General features: G+C 37.9%; 1 protein-coding gene and 1 long non-coding RNA gene across 3 annotated transcripts in view; both read right to left on the bottom strand.

The window, feature by feature from the left end:
- The window catches only part of COL21A1 (collagen type XXI alpha 1 chain), a 203,008-nt gene that overhangs the window by 54,415 nt on the left and 135,104 nt on the right, over positions 1–13,489 (bottom strand). The window lies entirely within an intron of this gene.
- Positions 9,672–12,602, bottom strand: LOC309608006. The gene is made up of 2 exons (XR_014232611.1): positions 11,261–12,602; positions 9,672–10,652 (listed from the first exon to the last, which is right to left on the bottom strand). It is a non-coding gene; the product is annotated as an uncharacterized lncRNA (long non-coding RNA).

Here is a 13,489-nt window from a genome sequence, read left to right as displayed (position 1 = left end):
TAGTATCACATTTGTTTAGTTTTCATGCCTCGGGAGGTTATTTCCACGGACAATTTTTCACACATTGCTAAGGATACACTGTTAGACAAAGGCATCAATATTTCTTAGGAAAGGACAACACTGTGTTTAAGAAGCAATTTATTTCATAAAAAAAATAAAAAAGGCTAGGAATTTGGCATTTGACAAGATTAGCCTTACCAGGGAGCATGTACCTATTTCCCTACAGTAAGAGTGGTTAACTTTCCCAAAATAAAAATGTTAATACATCAGATCTAAAGATTGTTATATCTTTAAATACTACATAATCTTAAAGTAAATTTCCAGGAAAATTGATAGCCTAAAAATTCATGTAAAGTTGAAGATATAATAAAACAAATTTAAATGACTGAATTCCTATCTTTATCTATCGTCATATAAACAAATTTAGTCTTGTTCAATTGCATATAGATGCATCTTTGTTATACAAGACAGAATTGTGATTTTGTCAAAAATTAATAAGGTACTTTAAACATACCAAGAGAACTGAATCTATTTGGAAATATATTTCATAGTCTCACTTATGGCAATATTAAAGTTTATTTAGCCAGAGAAAGATATTAAAGCACATATGGCCTAAAAGGGTAATAAGATGTCATGATTCCATTTTCCTCTACCAATGTCACTAAAATTAAATTTAGTGACATTAATTAACCTACTCGAGTAGGTGACTTTCGTCTTTCTACTACCTTCATATTCCTCTTTTTTGATCATTCTGTAACATAGCCTCTATTTCACTAGTTATTAAACTTTACATCAGACCCACATAGGGAAGCCATTAACAATGCAGTTTCCAAGAAGGAGCTTCAAGATGGCGGAAAAGTAAGGTGCAGAGATCACCTTCCTCTCCACAAATACATCAGAAATACATCTACATGTGGAACAGCTCCTACAGAACACCTACTGAATGCTGGCAGAAGACCTCAGACCTCCCAAAAGGCAAGAAACTCCCCACATACCTGGGTAGGGCAAAAGAAAAAAGAAACAACAGAGACAAAAGAATAGGGACAGAACCTGCACCAGTGGGAAGGAGCTGTGAAGGAGGAAAGGTTTCCACACACTAGGAAGCCCCTTCGCGGGTGGAGACTGCGGGTGGCAGAAGGGGGAAGCTTCCGAGCCACAGAGGAGAACGCAGCAACGGGGTGCGGAAGGAAAAGCAGAGAGATTCCCGCACAAAGGGGCGGTGCCAACCAGCACTCACCAGCCCAAGAGGCTTGTCTGCTCACCCGCCGGGGCGGGTGGGGGCTGGGAGCTGAGGCTCGGGCTTCGGTCTGATCCCAGGGAGAGGACTGTGGTTGGCGGCGTGAACACAGACTGAAGGGGCTAGTGCGCCACAGCTAGCCGGGAGAGAGTCTGGGAAAAGGTCTGGAGCTGCCGAACAGGCAACAGACTTTTTCTTGCCTCTTTGTTTCCTGGTGTGCGAGGAGAGGGGATTCAGAGCGCCGCTTAAAGGAGCTCCAGAGATGGGTGCGAGCCGCGGCTATCAGCACGGATCCCAGAGATGGGCATGGGATGCTAAGGCTGCTGCTGCAGCCACCAAGAAGCCTGTGTGCAAGCACAGGTCACTATCCACACTGCCCCTCCCGGGAGCCTGTGCGACCCGCCACTGCCAGGGTCCCATGATCCAGGGACAACTTCCCCCAGGAGAATGCACAGCGTGCCTCAGGCTGGTGCAATGTCATGCCGCCCTCTGCTGCTGCAGGCTCACCCCACATCCGTATCCCTCCATTCCCCCGGCCTGAGTGAGCAGAGCCGCTGAATCAGCTGCTCCTTTAATGCCCTCCTGTCTGAGTGAAGAACAGACGCCCTCAGGTGACCTACACGCAGAGGCGGGTCCAAATCCAAAGCTGAACCCGGGAGCTGTGCGAACAAAGAAGAGAAAGGGAAATTTCTCCCAGCAGCCTCAGGAGCAGTGGATTAAATCTCCACAGTCAACTTGATGTACCCTGCATTTGTGGAATACCTGAATAGACAACGAATCATCCCAAATTGAGGAGGTGGATTTTGGGAGCAATGATATATATATTTTTCCCCCTTTTTCTCTTTTTGTGAGTGTGTATGTGTATGCTTCTGTGTGTGATTTTGTCTTTATAGCTTTGCTTTTACCATTTGCCCTAGGGTTCTGTCTGTGTTTGTTTGTTTGTTTGTTTTAATTACTTTTAAAAAATTTTTTCTTAATAATTCTTTTTTATTTTAATAACTTTATTTTATATTATTTTACTTTATTTTATTTTATTTCTTTCTCTCTTTCTTTTTTTTTCTCCCTTTTATTCTGAGCCGTGTGGATGAAAGGCTCTTAGTGCTCCAGCCAGGTGTCAGGGCTGTGCCTCTGAGGTGGGAGAGCCAAGTTCAGGACACTGGTCCAAAAGAGACCTCCCAGCTCCATGTAATATCAAATAGCAAAAATCTCCCAGAGATCTCCATCTCAACACCAAGTCCCAGCTTCACTCAAGGACCAGCAAGCTACAGTGCTAGACACCTTATGCCAAACAACTAGCAAGATAGGAACACAACCCCATCCATTAGCAGAGAGGCTGCCTAAAATCATAATAAGGCCAGAGACGCCCCAAAACACACCACCAGACGTGGACCTGCCCACCAGAAAGACAAGATCCAGCCTCATCCACCAGAACACAGGCACTAGCCCCCTCCACCAGGAAGCCTACACAACCCACTGAACCAACCTTAGCCACTGGGGACAGGCACCAAAAACAACGGGAAATACGAGCCTGCAGCCTGAGAAAAGGAGACCCCAAACACAGTAAGTTAAGAAAAATGAGAAGTCGGAAAAACACACAGCAGATGAAGAAGCAAGGCAAAAACCCACCAGACCTAACAAATGAAGAGGAAATAGGCAGTCTACCTGAGAAAGAATTCAGAATGATAGTAAAGATGATCCAAAATATTGGAAATAGAATAGAGAAAATACAAGAAACGTTTAACAAGGAACTAGAAGAACTAAAGAGCAAACAGTGATGAACAACACAATAAATGAAATTTAAAATTCTCTAGAAGGGATCAATAGCAGAATAACTGAGGCAGAAGAACGAATAAGTGAGCTGGAAGATAAAATAGTGGACATAACTACTGCAGAGCAGAATAAAGAAAAAAGAATGAAAAGAATTGAGGACAGTCTCAGAGACCTCTGGGACAACATTAAATGCACAAACATTCGAATTATAGGGGTCCCAGAAGAAGAAGAGAAAAAGAAAGGGATTGAGAAAATATTTGAAGAGATTATAGTTGAAAATTTCCCTAATTTGGGAAAGGAAATAGTTAATCAAGTCCAGGAAGTACAGAGAGTCCCGTACAGGATAAGTACGAGAAACATGCCAAGGAGAAACATGCCAAGACACATATTAATCAACCTATCAAAAATTAAATACAAAGAAAAAATATTACAAGCAGCAAGGGAAAAACAACAAATAACACACAAGGGAATCCCCATAAGGTTAAGAGCGGATATTCCAGCAGAAACTCTGCAAACCAGAAGGGAGTGGCAGGACATATTTAAAGTGATGAAGGAGAAAAACCTACAACCAAGATTACTCTACCTAGCAAGGATCTCATTCAGATTTGATGGAGAAATTAAAACCTTTACAGACAAGCAAAAGCTGAGAGAGTTCAGCACCACCAAACCAGCTTTACAACAAATGCTAAAGGAACTTCTCTAGGCAAGAAACACAAGAGAAGGAAAACACCTACAATAACAAACCCAAAACATTTAAGAAAATGGGAATAGGAACATACATATCGATAATTACCTTGAATGTAAATGGATTAAATGCTCCCACCAAAAGACACAGGCTGGCTGAATGGATACAAAAACAAGACCTGTATATATGCTGTCTACGAGAGACCCACTTCAGACCTAGGGACACATACAGACTGAAAGTGAGGGGATGGAAAAAGATATTCCATGCAAATGGAAATCAAAAAAAAGCTGGAGTAGCAATTCTCATATCAGACAAAATGGACTTTAAAATAAAGACTATTACAAGAGACAAAGAAGGACACTACAAAATGATCAAGGGATCAATACAAGAAGAAACTATAACAATTGTAAATATTTATGCACTCAACATAGGGGCACCTCAATATATAAGGCAAATACTAACAGCCATCAAAGGGGAAATCGACAGTAACATGATCATAGTAGGGGACTTTAACACTCCACTTTCACCAATGGGCAGATCATCCAAAATGAAAATAAAAAAGGAAACACAAGCTTTAAATGATACATTAAACAAGATGGACTTAATTGATATTTATAGGACATTCCATCCAAAAACAACAGAATGCACATTCTTCTCAAGTGCTCACGGAACATTCTCTAGGATAGATCATATCTTAGGTCACAAATCAAGCCTTGGTAAATTTAAGAAAATTGAAATCGTATCAAGTATCTTTTCTGACCACAATGCTATGAGACTAGATATCAATTACAGGAAAAGATCTGTAAAAAATACAAACACATGGAGGCTAAACAATACACAACTTCATAACCAAGAGATCACTGAAGAAATCAAAGAGGAAATCAAAAAATACCTAGAAACAGATGACAATGAAAACACGATGACCCAAAACCTATGGGATGCAGCAAAAGCAGTTCTAAGAACGAAGTTTATAACAATACAATCCTACCTTAAGAAACAAGAAACATCACAAATAAACAACCTAACCTTACACCTAAAGCAGTTAGAGGAGGAAGAACAAAAAAAACCCAAAATTAGCAGAAGGAAAGAAATCATAAAGATCAGATCAGAAATAAATGAAAAAGAAATGAAGGAAACGATAGCAAAGATCAATAAAACTAAAAGCTGGTTCTTTGAGAAGATAAACAAAATTGATAAACCATTAGCCAGACTCATCAAGAGAAAAAGGGAGAGAACTCAAATCAATAAAATTAGAAATGAAAAAGGAGAAGTTACAACTGGCACTGCAGAAATACAAAGGATCATGAGAGATTATTACAATTAACTCTACGCCAATAAAATGGACAACCTGGAAGAAATGGACAAATTCTTAGAAATGCACAACCTTCTGAGACTGAACCAGGAAGAAATAGAAAATATGAACAATCCAATCAGAAGCACTGAAGTTGAAACTGTGATTAAAAATCTTCCAACAAACAAAAGCCCAGGACCAGATGGCTTCACAGGTGAATTCTATCAAACATTTAGAGAAGAGCTAACACCTATCCTTCTCAAACTCTTCCAAAATATAGCAGAGGGAGGAACACTCCCAAACTCATTCTATGAGGCCACCATCACCCTGATACCAAAACCAGACAAAGATGTCACAAAGAAGGAAAACTACAGACCAATATCGCTGATGAACATAGATGCAAAAATCCTCAACAAAATACTAGGAAACAGAATCCAACAGCACATTAAAAGGATCATACACCGTGATCAAGTGGGGTTTATCCCAGGAATGCAAGGATTATTCAATATATGCAAATCAATCAATGTGATACACCATATTAACAAATTGAAGGAGAAAATCCATATGATCATGTCAATAGATGCAGAGAAAGCTTTCAACAAAATTCAACACCAATTTATGATAAAAACCCTCCAGAAAGTAGGCATAGAGGGAACTTTCCTCAACATAATAAAGGTCATATACGACATACCCTCAGCCAACATCATCCTCAATGGTGAAAGACTGAAACCATTTCCACTAAGATCAGGAACAAGACAAGGTTGCCCACTCTCACCACTATTATTCAACATAGTTTTGGAAGTTTTAGCCACAGCAATTAGAGAAGAAAAAGAAATAAAAGGAATCCAAATTGGAAAGAAGTAAAGCTGTCACTGTTTGCAGATGACATGATACTATACATAGAGAATCCTAAAGATGCTACCAGAAAACTACTAGAGCTAATCAATGAATCTGGTAAAGTAGCAGGATACAAAATTATTGCACAGACATCTCTGGCATTCCTATACACTAATGATGAAAAATCTGAAAGTGAAATTAAGGAAACACTCCCATTTACCATTGCAACAAAAAGAATAAAATATTTAGGAATAGACCTACCTAAGGAGGCAAAAGACCTGTATGCAGAAAATTATAAGACACTGATGAAAGAAATTAAGGATGATACAAATAGATGGAGAGATATACCATGTTCTTGGATTGGAAGAATCAACATTGTGAAAATGACTATACTACCCAAAAGCAATCTACAGATTCAATATAATCCCTATCAAACTACCTCTGGCATTTTTCACAGAACTAGAACAAAAAATTTCACAATTTGTATGGAAACACAAAAGACCCTGAATAGCCAAAGCAATCTTGAGAAAGAAAAACGGAGCTGGAGGAATCAGGCTCCCTGACTTCAGACTATACTACAAAGATACAGTAATCAAGACAGTATGGTACTGGCACAAAAACAGACATATAGATCAATGGAACAGGATAGCAATCCCAGAGATAAACGCACGTACATATGGTCACCTTATCTTTGATAAAAGAGGCAAGAATATACAGTGGAGAAAAGACAGCCTCTTCAATAAGTGGTGGTGGGAAAACTGGACAGCTACAGGTAAAAGAATGAAATTAGAACACTCCCTAACACCATACACAAAAATAAACTCAAAATGGATGAAAGACCTAAATGTAAGGCCAGACACCATCAAACTCTTAGAGGAAAACATAGGCAGAACACTCTATGACATAAATCACAGCAAGATCCTTTTTGACCCACCTCTTAGAGAAATGGAAATAAAAACAAAAGTAAACAAATGGGACCTAATGAAACTTAAAAGCTTTTGCACAGCAAAGGAAACCATAAATAAGACCAAAAGACAACCCTCAGAATGGGAGAAAATATTTGCAAATGAAGCAACTGACAAAGGATTAATCTCCAAAATTTACAAGCAGTTCATGCAGCTCAATATCAAAAAAACAAACAACCCAATCCAAAAATGGGCAGAAGACCTAAATAGGCATTTCTCCAAAGAAGATATACAGATTGCCAACAAACACATGAATGAAAGAATGCTCAACATCATTAATCATTAGAGAAATGCAAATCAAAACTACAATGAGATATCATCTCACACCAGTCAGAATGGCCATCATCAAAAATCTACAAACAATAAATGCTGGAGAGGGTGTGGAGAATGCACTGTTGGTGGGAATGTAAATTGATACAGCCATGATGGAGAACAGTATGGAGGTTCCTTAGAAAACTAAAAATAGAACTACCATACGACCCAGCAATCCCACTACTGGGCATATACCCTGAGAAAACCATAATTCAAAAAGAGGCATGCACCAAAATGTTCATTGCAGCTCTGTTTACAATAACCAGGACATGGAAGCAACCTAAGTGTCCATCAACAGATGAATGAATAAAGAAGATGTGGCACATATATACAATGGAATATTACTCAGCCATAAAAAGAAACGAAATTGAGTTATTTGTCATGAGGTGGATGGACCTATAATCTGTCATAAAGAGTGAAGTAAGTCAGAAAGAGAAAAACAAATACCGTATGCTAACACATATATATGGAATCTAAGAAAAAAAAATGGTCATGAAGAACCTAGGGGCAAGACGGGAATAAAGACACAGACCTACTAGAGAATGGACTTGAAGATATGGGGAGGGGGAAGGGTAAGCTGTGACAAATTGAGAGAGTGGCATGGACATATATACACTACCAAACTTAAAGTAGATAGCTAGTGGGAAGCAGCCGCATAGAACAGGGAGATCAGCTCAGTGCTTTGTGACCACCTAGATGGGTGGGATAGGGAGGGTGGGAGGGAGGGAGACGCAAGAGGGAAGAGATATGGGAACATATGTATATGTATAACTGATTCACTTTGTTATAAAGCAGAAACTAACACACCATTGTAAAGCAATTATACTGCAATAAAGATGTTTAAAAAAAAAACCCAAAACAATGCAGTTTCCTGTGATTCAGTCCCTGATTCTGACTCATTAAGATGGGGATGGTCCCAAGAAACTGAATTTTAATAGCCATCTCTGGTGATTCTGGCTAAAGTTCTCTGGATCACAGTACTCACTATTTCTTTTAAGACTCCCTTGAAAATTATTTGTGTTGAGGGTTAAGCTAGGATAGTTATCAGGGGTTTTCTTGTTTGATTTATAATTTTCTACCAATTGAATTTTCATATAATTTACATATGCCTCTGGTTAAAAACTACTACAGTTCATTTTCCTACCAGTCTTTAAACCTTCATCAAAAATCTTAGTAGTCTGACTTTCATGATTAACTTCACTTGTCTTTAATGGCTTTTAAGAGTCTTAATCCACTGTAGGAATTTGATATACACCTCTGTACAGTACGTTTCTTGAGTGAATTTTCTACTTCCCTAACTGGAGAATAAATGTCCCATCCAAAACCACCTGGTACAATGTTGTACATTCTGTGATTGTTCAGCAAATATTAGCACCTGACTACATATCTCAATAAGAATCTGCAACAATTTTAAAGCTCTCTACTGGCGGTTTCAATCCGTTTTTCAGATACATTGTTCAGAAGTTCTTCACATTTCACCTAAATCCACCAAGTAAGTGCCTTCTTTTTATGTAGACAGCAGAAAGGAAGAAAATTCTATCACAACAAAGAAATTATTCGTAGTTCTTAGAACAAATAAATCATCATTCAACTCCTTTCCCCTGGTTTAATTTTAATTTTAGTTCATCAAATTACTCTTTATACTTCATTTGCAAGAAATATTTTCATTGAAAAAGTCTAGTGCCTATGTTCTAATTAGTTACTAAAAGAAATTTATATTCTAATATCTCGTGTTGATCATTTCTGTTGGATTAAATTCATTGTGAACCATTAGAGTACTACAGGACTTCTGGAATGTATTCATAAATACTAGTCTACTCATGATTAATATAATCTTTTGTTAAAACGTACCATGTTTTTTTTTTCTACAACCCCCAAAGTGTGTATCTTTGCCAAAAGCATTTCAAAGCCATAATCTTTTAAAGAAACAAAATTAAAACCGAGTAACACACCTAACTATGACTTAACTATTTCTACTTCAAACAATGGAACACTTCAGTTCAGTATTCAAAGTTACAAAAATCATTTTATAGATATCTAAGTATCTAGAACTATTGGCAATCAGTTACCTAATTATTAGATGCTTCCCTGATTCTCAGAAATAAAAATGTATTTTGATATAAGCAAAAATTTTCAAGCGCTCTTTCCCAGAAATTCCCCATCTGTGTTTTTACATCACTTAAACACACCTAGAACATCAGTGATTTTCTGGTGTCAACTTTCAAGGCATCAAACATTTGTGTAGTGTTCAGAGTGGTACACACTGAAGCATTTTGAAAGTATTTTTTAAACATAAAAACCAAGAAAGAGATCTTTAGAATGAAACAATCTAGTTACCAAAGGGTACATTAATCAAATCATATAAAATAACATAATTTCCACACTCATGAAAGTAGATTGAGTGCAAAACTTTCTCATTTCACCTACTAACACAGCCATCTATATGGATCATGAACCGAGTATTAAAATAAAATATGCCTTGTCTTGAAAAACACTGTTTTGTTAATTCTGTATTTTCATGTTTTGAAAATGGAGAACGTATTGGGACTAATTCAAGAATATCGTATAAGGACCTTATACCAAAGGTTTTTAATGAAAGTGTGCAAAACCACCCCTGGCCCCCATATGACTACAGAACATAATTTTAAAGTCGAAGTCCTAAAAGCTTGAAATCTAGACTCAATATCCTGTACCAATTTTCCTCTCACCCACTCTCTTCAAAACAGAGATGGGCATCATCAATCCCCATGCCAACGGGAACACAGAGCCCCTGGAAGCAGCAATGACATTCTATTGACTTGGAGGATATGTCACCCGTTCTGAGAATTAATCATGCATCATTTCATACGTTTGATTGAATTAATTCCTCTTGTCATTTCAAGGTTCAATAAAGCCTCTTTCAAATAACAAATAAATGAATAAAGAAGATTCATATAAGTATTCTTTTGATGCTTATTAATGGTCTTACAATGATCACAGATAAAAAGATTTCTTCAGAACAACAGTAAAAAAATGATCAGTACCATAGGCACAGAGCTTCTAAATTTAAAATCCATGATGTTGCTTTTTAAAGTCATTTGATGGTGGTCTGGTTTTACTATATCAATAAAATCATTCATGGTATAAAAGAAACAGATCCATAAGTAAACCTAGTGGAACTTGATTAATTTGTACAGATAATGGGCCAACAGTTGCTTAGTAAGGTTAAGGAAAAAGATATAATATTTTTGCAGTCATGACAATGCCAAATGCCAAGCTTTGGGAGACCAAAAAGTTGTAGATATTGCTTACAAATGTAGTCACTCCTGTAGATAAACTGGACATTTGCGTTGTTTAATTCAAAATGCATTCTAAGAGTTATTCTCAATCAGGTTTTAAAACATAACCCTGGAACTAGCATTATTACAAAAATAAATACAATTGAATTTTCCAAATTTTCTTAGTTGTTAAATGTGGGCTGGCTTCACACTAAGTGCCATATGAAATTCCTAATGGCAGATATCAGGTTAAGGTTCTTTCACTCAACACATACGGAGGATGTGCCCCTCCTGGTTCCTGAAAGAGGAGTGGGAAAAAAAAATCTTACAAACATGTACCGACTTTAAAAAGCTTGCCATACAATTGCAAATCAAATAAGAACAGCATCACAACTAGTGGGGCTTTTTCCTCCTACCTTTCTCCTCAATCGAAATAAAAAAGTACAGTGAAGTGGGTAAATAAAGACACCTCCACAAAGCTAGTATAACAAAGTGGATTATTCCACGTGGGAAACCACCACAGCAAGTCAACATTAACTTCCCCCGAGGATTTTATGCCTTTGACCTCTATGCATAACATGGCATGTCACATAATCGATCCATAGAAAAGGTGATTAAACAAAAGATCTACTTGTCTCTTAACTAAATGACGACTTGAACTGCCTCAGCAGCTAATACACACCATAAAGACAAGCGTAAGATGTGGTTTAGAAAGGCATGCCTTTCTAAAGAATTTGAAAGAATTTGAAAGGCATGAGGAAAAGGAAACAAAAGCCTCTATGAGCCAATGTCCTCAAATACAGTACAGTGATCCTCACATCTGCATCCCTGGAAAAATGATACAGCAAAAGTGTCCAAAATAAAATGACTTAAGGCATCCTTAACTAAGAAAGATGTGCTCACCACCTCTGTAGGTCCAGGAAATGTGGCATCCTTTCTCTCTTCATGGGGCTCCAGGGATCTCAGCTCCAAGAGTAGAACCCAAGTCCTGCCTACAAGTCTTCACCATGAGTCATCATGCCCTGTGCACAGTGGGCAGGCTGGTGATCAGAAAACTAGGGATCTGATGGATCAGACGCCTGAGAAGAAATGCTACACTAAACATAGGACGTCATCGGGCTTGGACCAGCATAGAACAGCTATGATGAACATCAGGGGAAATGATGACAGTTCAGGTAACTTGGTCAACAACCACTGGCCAAAGCCAAGTAGCTGTTCAATATGATAATTTGGTCAAAAAGCTGATTTGGTCAAAAATGAATGTGTGCAGTTATTGTTTTTCAACTATGAGTAAATTTGGTGTGCTGCTGCTCCTGTATTGCCCTGTCTCCCCATCCACCTAACTGCACAAGGTAAAATCAGAATGATTTTGCAAGTTAGGAACACATTTCCAACAACTGAGCATTCCTTGGAGCAATCTGATGGTTCTCCATTCCTTGGCACAAAAATGGAAATGCAGTCTGCCAAGCTTAATATGTTTGAAAAACAAAGAAACACTGCACAACACTCAAAAGCCAGGTCTTAATTTTTAAATAATGTATTACAAAAACAATAACATGCTCACAGGAGAAAATAAAACACAGACAAGCAAAAAATGGCACATAACAGACATCAAAAAGCAACATGGCTGGAAATAAGCAAAGTAACCAAAACATGATTAAACCACATGTTTGCCATGTAGATTCTTCCTTATTTATATATATTCATAGAGTATTATATTTTTACATGACGGTTTACATACATAATACATTAAGTATCAGACATTTAAGTTGTTCCAGTTTTGCAATATGATGAATAATAGTACAGAGAAGACATGTGGGCTAAAAGTTACTAAATAGAATAATGCAAAGATGTAGAAAAATATGAAGTGGACAAAAGAAGTTTTGCAAAACATATGACAGTTTAACAAACTGATGAATCAGAAAATATTAGTGATTGAGGAGTCTCACTTTTAACCAAATTGTCATTTAAACCTGCTTATCTACATGCTTTAAGCCCAAATATTTTTGATCAACACATGTGCTACAAAGAGTTTGATATGTATCAGTAGGACTCACAGGCTTTTTACATAGATTCATTACATAAATGATTGTTAAAGATTAGACTAGATGAGAAGCCCAGTGTACTCATCTACCATGGCTTCTGTAAAAAATTTACCAGAAACTTGGTAGCTTAAAGCAACAGAATGTAATTCTCTCACAGTTCTGGAGGATGGAAATCTGTACTCCCCCCAGAAGCTCTAGGGGAGAATCCAGGATAATCTCCCCAAGACCCTTAATTTAATCACACCTGCAAATACCCTTTGTTCAAATATGATAACATTTATCAGTTTTAGTTATTAGGATCTGATATCCTGGTGGGGGAACACTTTTCAACCTACTACACCTAGTATTCACAGAAATTCTTCTAAAACTGTCTTGAAACTGACCCACTATTTCTTATTGGAACTATATTAGTCCCCATGTTTCCATGTCTACTCTAAGGATGCAAAGTATAGGCCTCTTATTTGAATGCCTTTGCTATTGTTCCATGTGAAGATATCATAGGATCACCTCCCCAGACGAAATTAATTCTTCTTGCTCTATTTCTTGTTTATTGCTTGGTCTTCCTGTGCCTCCATCCACACAGCAAGACTTTGAGAGTCATCCTTTTTCATGTTACCCACATCCAATCGATCCCTGAGCTCTGCTGATGCTTTTTTAGTTCATTTCAGATCAGTCCCACTCTCCCTCTCCCAACTCTGAATATTCTTGTCTTAGCTGGAGTTGGAGGTGGCAGGGCTCAGCTGACCTGCTGCTGGGCTCTGCCCTCCACCTCTGTCCCCCTTTACTCATTCTCTTTTCTGCTGTCAAGTGACCTCTCTAAAACTTTCTAAATCTGAACACCTCACTTCCCTACTTAGAACCTTTGAATGCCTCCAATTACTCTCAGATTTAAGTCCAAATAGCACAGACATACAAGGGCTTTCTTGATTTGGCCTCTCCCTACCCCTGCAACCTCATCTAGTATTTCTATCTCATCCCCTCCATCTATCCTAAGCAATTTGAACTAATTTCAGTTTTCCCAAAGTATCACGATTTCTTTCATTTCTATATTTTGGAACATGTTACAGTTTCCTGCCTTAGGGGGCAAGCA

Source organism: Balaenoptera borealis (assembly GCF_965194805.1).
Source record: "Balaenoptera borealis genome assembly, chromosome: 12".
NCBI classification, from domain to species: Eukaryota; Metazoa; Chordata; class Mammalia; order Artiodactyla; family Balaenopteridae; genus Balaenoptera; species Balaenoptera borealis.
This window is presented reverse-complemented; position numbering and strand designations above follow the sequence as displayed.